The sequence below is a fragment of the Amblyomma maculatum genome, chromosome 3, assembly GCF_055883805.1.
Source record: "Amblyomma maculatum isolate TAMU_Amacu chromosome 3, ASM5588380v1, whole genome shotgun sequence".
Lineage (NCBI taxonomy): Eukaryota > Metazoa > Arthropoda > Arachnida > Ixodida > Ixodidae > Amblyomma > Amblyomma maculatum.
In genome coordinates this window covers 111,635,174-111,648,406 of record NC_139346.1, presented here as the reverse complement: position 1 = coordinate 111,648,406, position 13,233 = coordinate 111,635,174, and the positions used below count along the sequence as shown (strand labels likewise).

Genomic DNA, 13,233 nt, shown 5'->3' with positions numbered 1-13,233 from the left:
AGGTCCTTAGTTTGGGACCCCAGTGGTGATTGCCGCCGTCCGGGCGCACCCTTCTAAGGCTTGTTAGGCCTGTAAGTCGTGGCAGCAGAGTAGAATCGCCTCCCAGTCCTCCCGCGTTGGGTTGGGGATAGGGAGAATAGCCGGGGTAGACGGGCAGGCCCAAACCATGTGATAGATGTAAGAAGAGAAGAGGAGCCAAAATGTTTTAGGGCTGCCGGGAACAGGAATGTATTGGTGAAAAGGCGGAGAAGGAACCGCTCATCCGCCCTTTTGAAGCCTTTACATGGGCTGACAATTTTGATAGTACGTTGTGATATCTTTGAAGGTGTAAACCGGATTTAAATAGGGTTCCTGATCGGACGGGGAGGAGAGAGAGCCCGGTGAGATCGCGCGTGGGCGGCTGCATTTGCTGCCGCGTTTCCTGCCAAACTCTGATGAGCAGGGGCCGTATAAGGTAACCGTGTGCGGGGTTCGTACACCGTTCGCAATTTAAGTAGATTTGATAGGCTAGGAAGGGAGTCCAGCCTTATTCGACGTTCCGACAGGCTCCTCGCGAGTCGGTAAGTCACGAGAGTATGAGGCCGCGAGGGCAATCGCCACCTCTTTTGCGTGTGTTGTACTGTGGTCTCTGAAAGTGAGACCGTTAACCGTTTGTCTGTTGTCAACTGCAGCGGTCGTGTACCATCCCCCGTGGTGAGAGCCGGATGCTTTCTTGTGAAAATGTCGGGCTAGGGTTTCCACTCGTGTCACGCGCCACCCGTTATGATCTTCGTCTGACATATTGGCTGAAAGAAGTAGCACACGGAGGGCGTGTCTCCATACTTCTGGGATGCGAAACCTGTATTTCATGAAAGTGGTTTGTTTGATACGGAGTGAGTAAGAAGGCGGCGACCAGACTCCGTTTGCGATAAGCGCGTGTACAGGTTTGTAAGGTGCGCCTCCCGGAGGTCCCGAAAAGTATTCACCCCCCCAAGGGCCATTAGACTGCTGTTTGAAGTAGTGATGGGGAGGTCCAGGGCACGCTTAATAATTTTGCGAAGGATGACCTCAAGGGCATCCTCCTCTCTTGTTTCTGTAGGCAGAGATAAGGTGTCGAAGAGAGAATCCCACTGGTCACGAAGGCCTTTGCCAGCCGCAAGCATCCTTACTTCGTAGCGCCCCGCTTTTGTTTGAAACCCGGCGGACCATGCGGCCCTCCTGGTCCCCCACCTTACGGAGTTTGTCCGGTGTAGTGTTTCACCGTCTGTGTTTTTGGATGCAGAGTTCGAGTACCCCGTCAGCTTCGTGTACGGGACCACTGTCTAAAGAAAGAGTGATTTGAGTTGTGCACTTTGGCGCGGGGCGGAGGTGCACAAATTCTGATTTTTGTGGCTAACACCGAAGACCGCGGAGCTAACCTTCTTTAAAAGCAGTGAGCGGCGTCCAGCTGTAAGATGTTCCAATCGGCTTGTCTTACGTTACAGAGCGTAGAGGATCCAGTTTAGAACTAAAGATGGTTTAGAACTAATGATGTGAGTGCAACTATACAGTTACCGGATTGGAGTGCCTTGCAGTTTTGTTCACTGTGCACAAGTTCAACCATACCTATCTGCAGGCCACTTCACTATTGTTACTGAAAACCACTCTCTATGCTGGCTCATCGGCCTTCGCGATTCATCTGGTAGTCTGGCGCACTGAGCATTACGCCTACAAGAATATAACTTTGGTGTAGCGTACAAAAGTGGGTGACATCACAGTTATGGATACTGTTTGTTACGCTACCCATTGCCGTCTTTATTCAACGATGAAGACGGTTTTGGAGAGTGTTTAGCCTCGCTCACGTCGACGTTTCTTAGTATGGCGATCTTTAGGTGAGAGAAACGCAACGACCTCTCACTGCAGCCTCTTATAGAAGTGGCAGAAAGAAGAGCAGATTCAACGTCATTTACCAGCTAAGATGGTATTTTGTTTAGAACTACACAGTCGACAGTGCTGCCCTGCTTTTGGTCGTCCCGAAATATTTTCGCGCCGATGTTTTGCGCGCTATGCACGATGGCATCAGATCTGGACACCAAAGTTTCTCCCGCACCATACATCGAATTCGCCAGCGTTACTTTTGCCCGCAAGTATACAAGACCACCTTGCAGTACATCGCAACGTGTGTACAATGGCATCAAATTAAGGTACGCACAACCACGCCGGCAGTCCTTGGAAACCCATCAAACCACCTACTTCACATTTTGAAAACATTGGAATTGGCCTGCTTGGTTATTTTGCAAACTCTTTAGGGGGTCGTCGCTGGGTTACTGTCCGCGTAGACTATCATACCAGATACGCGGAGACAGTAGCTAAGGCTGCTGATGGTTCGTCGTTTCTTCTACACTCGGTTATTCTTCGCCATAGCGTACCCCGTGTTATAATAGGTGATCATAGACGAAAATTTACTGCTGATGTCGTGGAAGAAATGCTCTGCATTTGTGGTTCACACTACCTACACTAGACACCGTATCATCCACAGACATATAGTTTCACGGAGCGCGCCAACCGCACATTCACAGCCATGCTGTCCATGTACAGTCTTTGTAAAAAATATACGGCCCAGTGGTTTTTCTTCTAAGCCCCGTAACCGGGCTCGTATCGCAATTCTGGCGTCCCAAATGTCATAGATGACAAAACTCGTTCTTATTCTGCTCTAGCTTACACTCATATTCCAGTATTGTTACCAGGAGCTGCATTACAGGGCTTAGAAACAAAACCCTTGGGCCGTATATTTTTGACAAAGACTGTACATACGTCTCGTATGACCACCGCAACTAGGACACAGTGCTATCGTGTGTGACGTACGCTATAAAACTGTAAATGATGAAGTTTCCGGGTATTATTAGTTCTACTTACTATATGACACAACTCCGCATGTTTTCCTAGATACCATCTTCCCATTTTTCCCCAACGACAATACTTCCGTTAGCCAGATACTATGCCGTGCCGAAGATGTCCTTTGTATAGCCCACGTACGCACGAAAGAACACTACGACCAGAATTAACGTACAGTGACCTAAACTCCTGGAGACTTCTTGCTTTGGACGCCTATTCGCAAGCGAGGATCGTATGCGAAGGTTCTGCACAAGTACGATGGCCTCTTCGTCGTATTGGACCGACTGAATGTTGGGAATTACTTCATCACCATAGTGACGACAGATAACCGCCGATTCCGCAAGATACAAGTCTTTCAAGTAGCTCGCCAGAAACGCTACCATCGTCGATGTGCCTATTTTCTCGAGGACGAGAATCGTCTGCCTTGGGGGAATCGATACGCCGCGTAGCGGCTTTCTGAGAAGCAACAGGAAGAAGAGAGGGATTAACATCATGAGAGTTACTATAAGCAAATCGTCCAAACAGTCACTGCGCCGTCAAGAAAACTGGCATGCAGCTCTGTCAAATCGCGTGGTCTCTCCAAGTTTGCTCAGAACTCTACGGTCCTGAATGGGGAAATGCAATAAAAAGAGAGCTGACACCCTTCAGTAAGTTCTGGGCTTCATGAATTCAGCCTCCTATGTCAAGCCACCCAAAAATATTGCCAATAGGGAAAGATGAGAAAGCGGAAGTTTTTTGTGTATGCAGGCTTCTGTGTCTTATCAAATATTCTTGCGTGTTTCGGACCTAACCTAAACTTTTTTCCTTAGGCATTTTATTTTCCGACTTCCCTATTCGTTTGCCCAGGTGGAAATGCGAAACATTTGTTTACAAGAAGAAGTGACACAGTGGCTGTGAAACAACACCTGCAATATATATTCTGACAGAGCAAACTGAAATTTTAGGGTGACATCACAGCTCCACTTTCTGTAATGCGAGAGCGCTAATGATTGCAATTCATGTGCGGCTTTTCTTATGGAGCATTGCTCATGCAAATTAGATGCTAACAACCTATTTTGTAGTCTTCTAATTTGGGGCTTCAATTATGTGGCATGTATTAATTAACATCATGTTGTAAGTTTGTAAGCTACCACACGTATAAAAGACGACCCGGCGAAGATGTTGACCCGTTTTTAGGCCTTTGTGGCGAAGTAGTACAGATGTACGTTGTACACAAGTGTTCTGTTTCCACCCGTGCTTTCGTGTTGCACGCAAAAAGGCATAGTACACCCATCATCCGTTTTCTCTTTTCTACCATTTTTCCAGTGTTCGAATAGGGCCACATATATCGACTCTTTGATAGCAACGGCCATTGGCCGCTTTATGGTTTTTCCAGTTTGTTTGTAGATATCGAATTAGTGCAGTTAGACGCGAAACAAACAGGGAGAGCAAAATCAACTCCTGATGGATATCGAGTGTCTAATTTCACCTGTTTTTTAAGCAGTCCTGAGTGATTCAATTGCCAACACAGAAACAATTACGCAGGGTTTTAGAGCGTAATTATTTAGACTTTTCTTTGGTTACTTTTTTACTGAAGTACTTCTGCTGAATTATCGTAAGCCGTATGATCTTCCATGGTGGAGTGGTTAAAAAAGGAATGCGTAGCAAGACTGGGAAGAATAAAAAGCTAATTGTCAGAAGACTCTAGACGGGCCCGAGAATATTCGTTTTTAACCACCACAATATTCAATGATATGCAAAACTGAGAAGCTGTAGCCGGAGTTCGACGCTGGAAAGGCGTGTCGGCAATAATTGAACACTTGCGGAAAGGATGCTAATATCCGCTGCGTGTCGAATGCATAACACCGTCGTCGCAAGGAATGTAATACTGAAAATTGTTGAAGCATGTTTATAACTATTATATGCGACATGTGGAGAGCAGGGCAAATATACACCACCTTTGAAATGTCACTGTACGAGCTCCTTGTAGAGAATTATTATCGAAAATACTTGCAGAAAATGACATTGCATGTTTAGTGATATTTTCAGTACAGGTGTAATCATATCATGGTTGTGCGGCCTAATAAAAAGACATGTAACAAAGGCGTATAACGTGCTGTGCATGGATAAAATAGCGTCTGTGACACGGGACTTAAGTGTGCTGGACTGCATTCCAGTCGCATCCTTCGTGAAAATTTACCAGCCAATGGTTGGGCATGTCACATGTCACCTGCCAAGTACCGCCTGTCACAGTTTTCCCAGATGCTGACACGGCCGGGTGGGCTGCAAAATAGGAGCCTTAACGATGTAGTTTATTTGAGTGGTGATTATCTTAGAACGTAGTGTAAGTGAATGGCTGCTGTTGTAACAAGAAACACTCCTATTGCAACTTTCTTGTACGGTGGGCTGTGAAGCGCTGAGTTAGAGCAAAGATACAATGAACCCTTACGTAGTACAGAATAAAAATTTGTTCAGCAAGCAGATATGTATTCGACAGAGAGCAATGGAAAGAAAATAGATAAGCGAAACATAAAGAGACGTGAAGAAAGCACGTTATGCCACTCACGTTAACTACACCCGAATCGAAATCGAATAGAGGGAGTGGGCGTGGGCAAAGCATGTGTTGTGAAAGCAAGATAACGAGCAACCGTTATCTCAAGCAGCGGGGATAGATTGTGAAGCTGGAGAATGAGATTAGAAGACTCGTGGAGATAAGGAGTCTGCCGCTGCCACCGGAGAGGAGTGATTAGACGGAAAATGAGGAGTATTGGCACTGAAGTGGACATACGTTGTCGCGATGATATTAACCATGGGAATCTTGAACTACTGCTTATATAAAAAAGGACACCTCTTTGAAAATGTAGTGCAGACGTAAACACTAAATTTGGCGTTGATTACAATAATGGGTAGCAGAAAAGTCCATACGCTGAACTTCACGCCGTGTTCCCGCAACTGCTCCTCCAAGCGGCGCAGTTGGTTTTGTTTTTCGCGCGTGGAAATGGGTCGGCTGCGCAGCCTTGGCCACCTGCTAGAGCATACACTCAATGCAACAACAAGATGAATTTAAAGAGCAGTGCGCATGAAAGTTCCGTGCGACCATTAGTACTAGCTATCCACATCGCACAGCTGTCAACCGGTGAAGCTGAACTGAATTAAGCCTAAGGACATTCTTGTTTTCAATGCAATATTCTTTTCCGCAGGACAGAAACCAAAAACACAAGATGAAGCCATGAATACGCGATGCATTAGAATATCGCAGTAAATTACCCCGACCAGTCATAGCCCTAATTGCCGCCCTCTATCAGTTCCGTTCTTATCTTATGTCCTCCGCTGCTCAATGCATTTCGAATTCCAAATGTCGCCTAAACCTAATGAGAATATATTTATTTTATTTCTAACTATTTCATACTGCAGATCATTGTACAGATCCAAGCAGAACAAATGCATAAGTAGATATTACAAATACAAAAGCACCCAAAGCAAAATGAACAAAATAAAAAAAATAAAACATTCAGCACGACTATACGCTGTCAGTCATTGGGCCTGAAAATTCCACTCTGCTATGGTACGTTTGAAAAGGGAAAATTTAAATGTGTCAGTCCGAGCAAAGATAAGAGTAGGGCACTGGGATGATGGCTACGTGTTGGGCGTGTAGTTAAAAAGGATACGTAGGGCGCAGGATAAGGAATTCTCGACGTATATTTTTCTTCGTGTCCCAAGGGGTTTGATATTGCTAATATTCATTACCACAGATGGAGAATCAAACGGCACAAACGTGATATAAATAACTCTTACATCTTTTCTTTGAATTCTTTCAAATTTGTCAACATTGGTTTTAAGTATAAGGGTCCCACGCCACGCATGCATACTGGAGAATAGGCCTGATTAATGAATTATAGGCGATCCCTTTAACTTCAGCGAGAGCCTTCGAAAGTTTTTTTCTCAAAAAATATAGCTTGCGAAATGCAGACGAGAAGATATTCGTAACATGTGAATTCCAGGACAGGTTGTTAGTTAATGTTACACGTAGGTATTTAAACGTAATGGTGTTTTCTCAAGGTGATACCTGTGAAGAAATATATATTTTTTTACGTGGCACTCTAAGGAAATTTGTTTTTTCCTTTTTTATGACCATGCCCCATATCTGGCGCTATGCGTACTATACCAAACCGGTCATAAGTTGAAGATTGTTTAGTAATTAGCGAATAGATGTAAGGCGGTGTGCGCTGCGGCTTCAATGCGAAATAGGTTAGCCCTAAATCGGTAAGAGTTTGATATAGTTAAACTGATTGGAACGTGCGAAAACTTTTGGGCATATATGAATGGGCATGGCGACATCCAATGTATGGCGCGACATTCTGTTTACGTCTCTAGGTGAGGAGATCGGCTGCGGTGAAATGATGCCTGTAGGAGCTACTGATGAAACGTTTTTCTTCGAGCTGCAGTCTTACACCCTCCCTCTTGAGGCACGCCTTGAGCAGAAAGTGGTTTTTGTATAATGCACAGCTAACTGCTCGTCGTCTAAAAACAGTAAACAGCTGAACATGCCCACATTGATGGTTGGCAGGCCACCATTCATTGCGAGCTTCTACGTAATATGTGCGAGACAGAACTTCCCATAAACCAATATGGAGCTGGATACACCCCAGTTGAACGTGATGAAGGTATACCTTATGATTTATGATATGTTTATAACCCTGGGGTTTTCACAGTTTGTGGACGACGAAAATGTGTGTTCGTCATGCAGATGTCAGTGTCCTGTCGACGCATGATAAGTTTATTAAAGGAGCTTCCTTTATTAGAGCATTTAATTAAGGCCTAAAAGAACCTCCTGAGGGTGTTTTTGGCCAGACATTTTTGGAGTGTAATATTGAAGGGATCTGCGAGGACATAGGAAAACGGAACTGTTCTTTCCGGAAGTTTAGCAGCACATTCACTGTACAGACACAGGCATGACCGGCGCTTATATTTCTCGATAGTGCGCTACACACCTTCCGTATTGCACGGGCTATAAGTCCCACTACATTCTGTCAAGCCACGAATGGCATTACAAAGTAGTTGCTGCTTTCTTGTTATAAGTTCTTAACACTTCTAATCCAAACGATTAGTTGCAAAACCTTTGTACCGTAAGGCAGGAGAGACCCACGCGCTTAAAGAACAGACTAATCTAAGTAACGTACCAAGAATAAAACGAATATGCGACAGCCCTTTCTACCAAATAGACTGTCGCATATAGAGACGTGGTACACTACTGTCTCGCCCACTGTCTCGCCTCTACTTATTAAACTGTAAATGAAAGAGAATGAAAGCAGACACTGAGCAATGAGCACAAATAGCTGAGTAGAGCAGGCGCAAACTTTCAATCACGTTCTCTTATTATTACAGTGTAAAAGAAAGACCTGAATCGTTATGCAAACGATTGTGCATTTAGAAGTGGAGAATTAAATACATGCAGCCGTTCAGCACCTATTAGTGAAGAATTATTGCTAGTTCGATCAAAATAAACCAAAAGCGAAGATGCCGACTAGGTTTCGTACCGCTCTTCTCAAAACAATAACTTGAAGTCTGAGAGGAATTACTTCCTCCGCTCTAAGCCAGTTGTTTTGAATTTGCGAACAGTGCATCTGTTTATTTTTTTCAGGCGAGCGCGGGTACTCCCACGGCAAGCACACGGTAAGTAACCCTAATTGGTGTGAGGTCAACGTCTGCATTCAGATGTCGCATAATTCACAGCCTTCATTTATTATTTTATTCCTGTGTTTAGCGGTTATCCGTGAGCTACTTGGTTCTTTTATTGCTGGTCAATTTCACGGAGTGGCAAGTTCAGTGACATCGGTAATGTCAGTCCTTAGTTTCAGCATTTTTTGTTCAATCGAGTGAACGCACTGACGTTAAAAAAAGAGACCCAGTTGTGGCCATTTATCAAAAAAATAGCTGCGAAAGCCCTTTTCATACTTAGGCACTACGCGGTACGTTTTCTCCATCTGTGCTCATGGTCGCTTTGTCCTAACTTTATGAAAACTTCAAATCTAGGTCAACAGCCGAGTATAAGTTTTCTTTTTTGCTCTACCGCTTGCACACAGCTTTTTCTGGCACAGCAATGAACAGCTTTATTTTGCACTTTGTTATGCAGTACCCTGCTGTCTATGAGCGCCACAAAGCAAGCGGCGACCTTGCCTATACACCGTCCTCATGGTCTGTTGAGAAGTGACATATCAGAACGTTTCAGGAGCATAACGCCTGCTAGGTAGCGATGCAAGAACCTCTGATTTTGCTGAGCGGTGTTATGAGACAAAGCATGGTTTATTCGCTGGCTGTAACACTTGTAGCTGTAGTCCTAGCTGCAATTTACATGTAAGTGCTACTTTGGCTGAATCCTTTCCTTAGCACTAGCGCCTGAGTTCTAAATGCAATGCCGTTGTCGCCGTTTAGACGTAAGCTAAAGGAGATGTGCTGAAACCTGTAACCTGCAGGTGGGCTGCATGGTAATGTCTATGGACAGCTTCTGGCAGAGTGAGACGCCACGTTGATGCTTAACTCCCTCAAGTTTTATACTTGCTACTTCATTTCTAAACTTGCCGTTCTTTCGCCACGAGCTCTTGCTTTAAACCTTTACATTGCCCTGAAAATAGTGTAACTTATAAAGGATTCACTGCCTTTCAACTTTCTAGTAACTTAGTAGACAAAACCCTCTGAACACTGATGTGAAAGTGCAGAGTGAAATCAAAATTTCAGACAGCACTTAATACTATTTTTGTGCTGTGGCATTAAAACATAATGCCTCATTGATAGTTAAGCTGCGCTATTCATTTCCCGTACAACATGCATACGAACCCCCGTTTGTTATAATGCAGTTGAAGCATGCATTACGTGGCCTAGTCCGTCAGGTTTCCCCTCACAATCTGAGGGTCTTTGGTTGCAATTTGCCTCATTGCAACTATTTTTTATTGATTATAATATTATTGTTAAAATTAAACCATTTGATTCCAGAGTTATGTAAGAACGCAAACATTATCTTATATTTATAAGAGATGCTAATAACTTGAAAATTATAGGCTATTCAGCGTACTATCTGTTACGTATAAGGTGTTTACTAACGTATTCGCTAACAGGCAACCTTAGACTTCAATCGAGCAAAAGATCAAGCAGGTTTTCGGGAAGGGTACTTTACTATCGATCATATGCATGCCATCAACTAGGTGATAGAAATATGTTCGCAATTAACAAGCCCCCACACACAACATTCATTGATTACGAAAAGCATTTCACTCAATAGAAACCTCGGCAGTCAAAAAAAAATTGCGAAATCAGGATGTATGTGAGTCGTTTGTGAGAGTATTGGAAGATATATATTGGCTGCACAGCAACCATAGTTCTGCATAAAGGAAGTAACGGAATTCCCATGAAAAGTATTAGGCAAGGAGACACCGTCTCCTCACTACTATTCGCAGCTTGTTTAGAGGAGTTTGGATTGAAAAACATTTATTTCGTCAAAATGTTGATTGAGACGGTCCGCTCGAGATGACCTCCTGTCCATGGCTGGCGGTGACCTTAGCGGCCCACTTGGTGGCCAAGGCTTGAATGTCCATGTCCGAGCTGACCAGACCGGACTCCCATCTCTCAAAAGAAGGAATTTGTACTAGATCCTCCGGTGCAGGTTCTTCTTTACATTGCTATAATATGTGATCATACGTGGCTGTTTCAACACAGAACCTGCACGCGGGGTTAAAGTCATTAAGGTATATTTATGCTAATAAATAGGAGTTAAGAAAGGATTTCTTCTGAAGTTTCCTCCAAACGGTCTCCTGTGCCTTATACAACAATTTGTCAGGTGGTAAAAATTTCTGCCGTTCCAATCTTTAATGACTTGTCATATCTTGAAAAGATGCTAGCCCCTCCTTGGAGTAACCCATGGATACGAACTACCCACCGCCGCGGTTGACGAAACCTTAAGCAATGTTGTCGGCCGGCTCATTTTCCTGATTCCCCGAGTGAGCCGGCCCCATATCACCTCAATTTCTTTTTATGGTTGCCTGGTCAGTTTTAGTATCTGGTGTGCCGCAGTTGAGATTCTCTCCCCCGCAAAGCTACGGGCGGCAAATTTAGAATCGAAGAAAATTGTATCCGCGCCGACGCTAGCTATGGCTAGTGCCACAGCTGCCTCTTCCGCTGTTTCCGAGACCTGCAGGGCTACGCAGGTCTCGGGCTTGCTCACGGATCCCGTCTGCCCGGGCCGAGCAAGGCCTAGCTCCCTCCGTCACTTGGTCAGGGCAAAACGTCCGCAAAAAACGGAAGCTGGGCGTCGACGTGCCAAGAATTGGTATCCAAGGGTGCCGGGTGGTCCCACAGAGATATTTCAAAAGTGGCAGATCCAAGAACCGAAGCGTTCCGCCAAGAGATTGTTTCGAGGCGGGAGACCATGTGACGCATGTCCGCACTGCTCACAGCCCAGGCAGGAATCCTTGCTCAGAGGAAGTGTTCACAGATTTAGAATTGGAGCAGTTAGAGATGAAGGTCGATGGAGAATACCTCAGTAATCTGCGATTCGCTGATGCATTGCCTTGCTGAGTAACTCAGGCGACGACCTGCAAAAAGTGACTGATGACCTTAACTAGAAAGGAAAAACAGAAAAGTAGGTTTGAAAATCAATATGTAGAAGATTAAAGTTCAACAGCCTCGGGAAGGAACAACAGTTCACAATAGGTAAAAAAGCACTAAAACGAGTAGGCGAATATGTCTACTTAGGAGAATTAGTAACCTGCAGATTCTAGCCATGAAAGAATAATAACTAGGAAAATAAGATTGTAATGGAGCGCATTTGGCAAGCATTCACAAATTATGACTAGCAGCTCAACTGTATCGCTCAAGAGGAAAATATACAATAGTTGCATGTTACCTGTACTCAAATATGGGGCTGAAATGGGGAGGCTAACAAACATTGTTCTACTTACGTTGAGGACAACTCGTAGAGGGCTATGGAACGAAAACTGTTAGGTGTAACGTTAAGAGATGGGAAGGGCACAGATTGGGTCAGATAAATAACTCGAATTAATGACATTCTTGTGGAAATCAAGAGGAAGAAATGGGTATGGACAGGGCATGTAGTGCGCAGAGAAGACTATCGATGGTCGTTTAGGGTAACATATTGGATTCCGAGGGAAGGAAAGCTTAGCAGGGGGCGCAGAAGGTTAGGGGGGCGGATGAGTTGAAGAAGTTCGCAGGGGTCAAGTGGATGCAGCTAGCACAGAACCTGGTTAATGGAGGACTATGAGAGAGGCCGTCACCCTGGAGTGGGTATAGTCCAGCTGATGATGCTGATGACGATGAAAAAGTATACGTCCTTAAATTGGCATTTTATTAAATATTTTAGTCAATCTCACTCCGAACGAAGCTCACGTTTGATGTGGACGTTGAAGGATGTATGAAATTCCCAAGCAACGTCACGTGGCTGTAATGCCACCGAGTTTTTGAAAGCCGCTTCTTCTATATGAAGCATTAATTGAAAGAAGCATAAATTATGCTCTTACTCATTTCAGCCTTCGGCCAATTAGAAACTACGCAATGAAGCGAATATTCCTCATGAATATCTATAGCTGAGAAATCTTCTCTTCATTATGAGCTTTTAGACATAGCAACTACTTAACCTTGCACGTGCCAAATAATTGTGTGGGGACCCAATATTTTTTCTCTAAATGATAAAGCTTGGAAAGCCTGTTTTGGACGCGGGATAGAAAGCTGCGCAAACTCGAGGTCTGCGAAAGAACGATGCGCGTGTCTTCCACAACCTCCGCAACTGTACGGTGCATACTAAAGTCGTGCCACTATTTGAACTCTACCGAGCACTTGATACTGAATACGTGCAATATATTACCAATCAGCGAAAGAAACATACTTTTCGATGCGAATAAGTTTTGTTGTTGCGGCCAGGGTTTCTACATTTCGATCTTTGTCTCCTTATTTTACAGGTGGCGGAAGAAGAAATTTTCCATCTTGAAGGAACTAGGCGTGTCTGGTCCTGAACCAAGCCTGCTTTTTGGAAACCTTTTGGAAATAAAGAAACAAGTGAGTGCGTTTGTAAAGCACAATTCCTCGCTGTCTAAGGAAACGCTTAGTTTATTATCCTAAATGCAAAATTTTCTAATATCTTTCTTTCGCTAATTCAGCAAGCCATCTTTTCCTCTGACAATGTACTTTGTTCATCATGGTAACAAATATGAGTGGCCAACCATATTTGCCTGCGATGTGCTTTAAGCTATTTATACCCTCCGCAAGACGGTTCACGGACGGTTGTGTAAACGGGGGGGGGGGGGGGGGGGGGCGGGGGCTTCAGTTGTACCCTTTTGTTTCTAAGCCCACTACAAGAGCATTATCGACCTAACCGAGACTCTACCAGTGGGAATC

The 13,233-nt window shown here is 44.3% G+C and overlaps 1 pseudogene; it reads left to right on the top strand.

Annotated features, from left to right (window-relative positions):
- Positions 1-13,233, top strand: part of LOC146195698 (cytochrome P450 3A24-like) — a 79,552-nt pseudogene that overhangs the window by 24,930 nt on the left and 41,389 nt on the right.